We start from the raw sequence: 6,496 nt of genomic DNA on the forward strand, positions 1-6,496 counted from the left end.
GATAATTGAGCTCAGTGTCCAAGACAAAAAAGGTCCAGGTAACACCTACCCATCACACAGGTTTTATCGAGGACTGATGTGTAACTTGGCAGATACCTATTACTGTATCCTAATACCTTAACCTCAAGAATATCTGAAGAGAGTAGGAATATTCATACTAAATGTTTTTTTTTAAAGATTTTATTTATTTATTTGAGAGAGAGAGAATGAGAGAGAGCACATGAGAGGGGGGAGGGTCAGAGGGAGAAGCAGACTCCTTGCCGAGCAGGGAGCCCGATGCGGGACTCGATCCAGGGACTCCAGGATCATGACCTGAGCTGAAGGCAGTCGCTTAACCAACTGAGCCACCCAGGCGCCCCATACTAAATGTTTTTTAAGCCAGGTTAAAAAAAATTCCTATTTCATCCATTGACACATTTCTTGGAAGTCTGGGCAGAGGAAGGCAAGGGCAGGTGTGTTTATGATTGACAGGGCCCAGGGAGACCAATTCTCCTGAGTCATGCAAGAAGCAATTCCAGTGAACGTTACATCTGCTGTGTCACTTGCTCAGAACAGAAGCCAGGAAGGCTTACAAAAACTCTCTGTTGAGGGCATTCATGACATTCACAAGCTTTAATTTTTTTTTTTAATATGCTATGTCTTTAACATTTTATCTATTGCTATTTATACTAGAATGATGAAGTCCCTTGACTAAATAGCACTTAGGAGTGGAAGCAAATGCAAACGTTGGCAGAAAACCTTTTGCCTCTGGTACATATGCTGGTACCAGGAATGGGCACATCCAACTTCATGGAACAGTTCCGTGGAACCCAGGGGAGGAATATGGATTAATGGTCTCCATAGAAGCAGAAGCGGGGGAAGGAGGAGCATCCAGCTTATTCTGAGAGAGGCCCTCCTGGCTGGGTACGTCACGAAAATAAGCAGAGCCTGACATTTGGATTCTGCCATTGAACCCTGCCATTTTATATCCATCCCAGCTTATTTTGGACCAGTGTTTGCATGACATAACTAATGATATCCTTTGACTTTGAAACCAGTTATTTCCTTATATTTGAAGCGAGTTCATGGGAGACAGCATATAGTTGGGTCAGTTTGTTTTTTGTTTTTTTTAAAGATTTTATTTATTTATTCATGAGAGACAGAGAGAGAGAGAGAGAGAGGCAGAGGGAGAAGCAGGCTCCCAAGGAGCAGAGAGCCCGATGCGGGACTCGATCCCAGGACCCTGGGATCATGACCTGAGCCGAAGGCAGACGCTTAACCGACTGAGCCACCCAGGCGTCCCGACAATCTCTGCTTTTTAAGTGGTGTATTCAGCCATTTACATTTAACATAATTCTGGCAATGTTAAGATTTAGCCTAGGTCTGCCATTTTAGTATTTGTTTTCTCTTTATTCCTTTGTGCTGCATGCCTATCTTTCCTTTCTTGGCTTTTTTAGGGCTTATGTGAAGAGTTTTTAGTATTCCACCTCAATTTGTCTATTGTTTTTGACAATTGTGGTTGTATATTTTTTAGTGATTGTGCTATAGATGAAAAGATACATCCTAAATGCATCAGTCCTAGTATCCATACTGTGCTAATTACAGTGGAATCTAGAAACCTTAGCACCATTTTGGCCATGGTACCTTTTATGACCCAGTTATTTTCAATATTCCCTCTCTATATAATAAGGTCCCAATCAGAAGAATGTTATATATGTTTTTTACTTTCTATCTATCTATCTATCTATCTATCTATCTATCTATCTATTATTTATTTATTTTAGAGAGAGATATGGAGAGACCATGAGTGGGAGGAGGGGCAGAGGGACAGAGAGAGAGAGAGAATCTCAGGCAGACTCTGTGCTGAGCACAGAACCTGACGCAGGTCTCCATCTCTCGACTCTGAATTCATGACCTGAGCTGAAATCAAGAGTCAGATGCTTAATCGACTGAGCCAAATGATGCCCCTGTTTTTTACTTTGAATTGCTGAGTATGTTTTAAAAATGAGGAGTATAATCTATGATACATGCCCAGATATTTACCATTTATGTTGTGCTTCTCTTGTAATCCTGATATTCTAAATTTCGTTGAACTTCTTTTGGCAATTCTTTTTTTTTTTAAGCTTATTTTTTTAGTGATCTCTACACCCAACATGGGGTTCGAACTCATGACCCTGAAGTCAAGACTTGCAGGCTCTACAGACTGAGCCAACCAGGCACCCCAGCAATTCTCTTAAAGCAGATCTCCTGACTATGGATTCACTTAATTTCCCTTCATCTAGAGATGTCTTTATGTTACTTTCATTCCTGAAAGATGTTTTTGCTGGATATAATGGCAGTTCTTTTTTTCAGCCATTTATTTCTGGTTTTCATTGTTCCTAATGAGAAATCTGCAGTCATTCAGATTGCTTCCCTATATGGAATGTATCATTTTTTCTCTGGCTATTTTCCTTTTCTTTTTTTTTTAAGATTTTATTTATTTATTTGAGAGAGACAGGCAGATAGTGACAGAGATAGCAAGAGAGAGCACAAACGGGGAGGAGAGGGAGAAGCAGGCTCCCACCCAGCAGGGAGCCTGACATGGGGCTCGATCCCAGGACCCTGGGATCATGACCTGCACCGAAGGCAGACACTTAACCGATTGAGCCACCCAGGTGCCCCTCTCTGGCTATTTTCAAGATTTGTTTTCTTTGTCTTTAGTTTTCAGCAATTAGATTATGATAGATCTGGGTATGGATTTCTTTGGGTTTTTCCTATTTGGAATTCACTCAGTTTTTAAATTTGTAGGTTTATGTTTTTCACCAAACTTGGAAGTTTACAAGTATTATTTCTTTAAAGATATATATTAAATATATGTGTGTGTGTATACATACATATATATATCTAGCTATATATCTATATCTACATCTATATCTATCTATCTATCTATATATTTTAAAGTAGGCTCCATGCCCAGTGTGGAACCCAACATGGGTCTTGGCTTGAATTCATGACCCTGAGATCAAGACCTGAGCCAAAATCAAGAGTCAGACGCTTAACATACTGAGCCACTCAGGCACTCCTAAATATATTTTTTTTCAACCCTGCATTTCTTTCTCCTCTCCTTCTGGGACTCTGATGGTATGAATGTAAGATTTTTGTTGTTGTCCCATAGTTCTCTGAGACTTAATTGTTTTCCTATCATTTCCTCTCCTTGTTGTTTTGATTGCATAGCACTTATGATTTATTTTTTTTTAAGATTTCATTTATTCAGTTATTTATTTAGAGAGAGAAAGAGAGCAAGCACAAGCAGGGGGAGGGGTAGAGGGAGAAGGAAAGAGAGAATCTCAAGCAGACTCCCTGCTGAGTGCGGAGTCTGACACGGGACTGGATCCCAGGACCCTGAGATCATGACTTGAGTCAAGATCAAGAGTCAGACACTTAGGGCGCCTGGGTGGCTCAGTTGGTTAAGCGACTGCCTTCGGCTCAGGTCATGATCCCGGAGTCCTGGGATCGAGTCCCACATCGGGCTCCCGGCTCGGCGGAGAGCCTGCTTCTCCCTCTGACCCTATCCCCTCTCATGCTGTTTCTCTCTCTCTCTCTCTCAAGTAAATAAATAAATAAAATCTTTAAAAAAAAAAAAGAGTCAGACACTTAACCAACTGAGCCACCCAGGTGCTCCTTTCTTTTCTTTTGCTAGTAATTTTCTTGCCCTGGCCTCCTCCTGCCTATAAAACCTTCCATTTTTGTACCACTCCCCTGAGCCCCTGTCTCTTTACAAGAAGGGATGCTGCCCAATTCATGAATCATTGAATAAAACCAATTAGTTGAATTTTTGTTCTTGAAGGAGGTTGCTTACATGTCTTGGTTAATGTGAATAATGTGTCAATGAACGTGGGGCTCAGGTAGCTCTTTGAGAGGCTGATTTCATTTCCTTCAGGTATATACACACAAGTGGGGTTGCTGGATCATACGGCAGTCCTATTTTTGATATTCTGAGGGAGCTCCATACCATGGATTTACTTTCCCTCCAACAATGTACGAGCGTTTCCTTTTCCCCACATCTTCATCAACACTTGTTATTGTTTGTCTTTCCAGGGTCCTGGAATGAGCCCCGCTTCGGGCTCACTGCTGAGCCGGGAGCCTGCTTCTCCCTCTGCCTCTGCTCCCTGCCCTCCTCGTGCTCTCTCTCTCCTTCGTTCTCTCTTTCAAATAAATAAATAAAACCTTAAAAAAAATACACTGCCAGCCACACAAGATAAAGATAAAGAGCCAGGCTGCCCCCAGCCTCTAGGTTCCATGCTCCAGGGTCCTCTGTTCTAGAGATCTTGGTTGATTTCAATAACTGACCATTTGGGCAACTTTTCTTTTCTCTTCCCGTGCTTTAAATTCCTGCTCTTAAATTTACTTATTTATTCATTCATTCATTCATTCATTTTAGTAATCTCCACACCCAGTGTAGGGCTCAAACTCACAACCCAGAGATCAAGAGTCGCATTGTCTTCCAACTGAACCAGCCAGGTTTGCCCGTTTTTATGTTTTATTTGTTTATGTATTTATTAAGATTTTATTTATTTATTTGACAGAGAGAGAGCGAGCACAAGCAGGTAGAGCGGCAGGCAGAGGGAGAGGGAGAAGCAGGCTCCCCAGTGAGCAAGGAGCCTGACATGAGACTCAATCTCAGGACCCCAGGATCATGACCTGAGCCAAAGGCAAACGCTTAACCAACTGAGCCACCCAGGCGCCCCTGCTTTTATGTTTTAAATTCACAATAAAAAGTGAGCCTGCAAAAGCCTTAGGCCCCCACCCTCCTCACCAATAAAAGCAGAACACCAGGCCTGTGTACGCTCTCTCTCTCTCTCTCTACCTGCCACCTTGCTATGTAGCCCCAGGTGTGCCATATAATTTCCAGGTCTTATAAGTAATAGAATTTTTTCCTTTTCAAAAAATTTTTTACTAAGTTTTTAATTTTAATTCCAGTATAGTTAAAATACAGTGTTATATTAGTTTCAGGTGTATAGTACAGCAATTCAATTCTATACATTATTCAGTGCTCATCATGATCAGTGTACTCTTTTTTTTTTTAAGATTTTATTTTTAAGTACTCTCCACACCCAACATGGGGCTCGAACTCAACCCTGAGATCAAGAGTCGCATGCTCCACCAACTGAGCCAGCCAGGCGCCTTTACTAACGTAATGGAAGAAGAGCACAGAAATAAACCTCTAGGAAGGAGGTGTCATTTCAGATTACCAGGAAAGGAAGAACTTTATAATATACGATGTTGATTTTCCTTAAGCAAAAGAATGGAACTGAAGCCTGAACTCACCTTATCTGTAAATATTAATTCCAGGAACATTAGCTATAAAAGGCAACACATATTAAGGCTTTAGAAGAATAAAGAGGAGGGGCACCTGGGTGGCTCAGTTGGTTGTCTGCCTTTGGCTCAGGTCCGGATCTCAGGGTCCTGGGATCGAGCCCCGCATCGGGCTCCCTGCTCCACGGGAAGCCTGCTTCTCCCTCTCCCTCTCCCACTCCCCCTGCCTGTGTTCCCTCTCTTGCTATGTGTCTGTCTGTAAAATAAATAAAATCTTTAAAAAAAATAACAAAAGGGCAGAAAACCTAACAGGAAAGAAGCTAAAAGCCTTGACTGGGCACTTCGGTTGAGAGACACGTTGTCAGTAAATATATGGCAGGGTCCCCACCTCATCAATAGTCAGGTTAAAAGAAATGCAACTGGGGGCGCCTGGGTGGCTCGGTTGGTTAGGCGACTGCCTTCGGCTCGGGTCGTGATCCTGGAGTCCCTGGATCGAGTCCCGCATCGGGCTCCCTGCTCGGCGGAGAGTCTGCTTCGCCCTCTGACCCTCCCCCATCTCATGTGCTCTCTCTCTCAAATAAATAAATAAAATCTTAAAAAAAAAAAAAAGAAATCCTACTACCATGGGGTAAATTTGACAAATACATGTAATCATAAAAATATAAAATCATAAAAGCACTCCCCTCGGGGAGCACGGGCTATGGCTGGTCCTTCTTCTTTTTTTTTTTTTTTTTAGATTTTATTTATCAGAGAGAGAGAGACAGAGGCAGGCAGAGGGAGAAGCAGGCTCCTTGCTCAGCAAGGAGCCCGATATGGGACTCGATCCCAGGACCCTGGGATCATGACCTGAGCCGAAGGCAGAGGTTTAACTGACTGAGCCACCCAGGCGTCCCTGGCTGGTCCTTCTGAAGGCTGCAGGCCAGCTGGAACCACAGAAAACTGACCAGTGTAAATCCAAGGTAACACACCTGAAAGGAGGTGGTAGTTTGGTATATTCCTGAGTCCCTCCGGAATACTGAATCCCCACAGCGCTTGGAAACGAAGAGGCAGCGGTCCTAACTACCCTACCCTACCCAAGAGTAGACCCCAGTTGGTCTCCTCAAGGGATAGATCTGGTTGCACAAAAGCATTCTGAACAAGCGCCCCCAGACAAGCCCCAGATTGGCTCTTGCCAGGTGTCCCGCCTCTGACCCCATCACTGTGACTAAGGGAACATCCTTGG

The sequence above is a fragment of the Neomonachus schauinslandi genome, chromosome 16 (assembly GCF_002201575.2).
Source record: "Neomonachus schauinslandi chromosome 16, ASM220157v2, whole genome shotgun sequence".
Classification (NCBI taxonomy): Eukaryota; Metazoa; Chordata; class Mammalia; order Carnivora; family Phocidae; genus Neomonachus; species Neomonachus schauinslandi.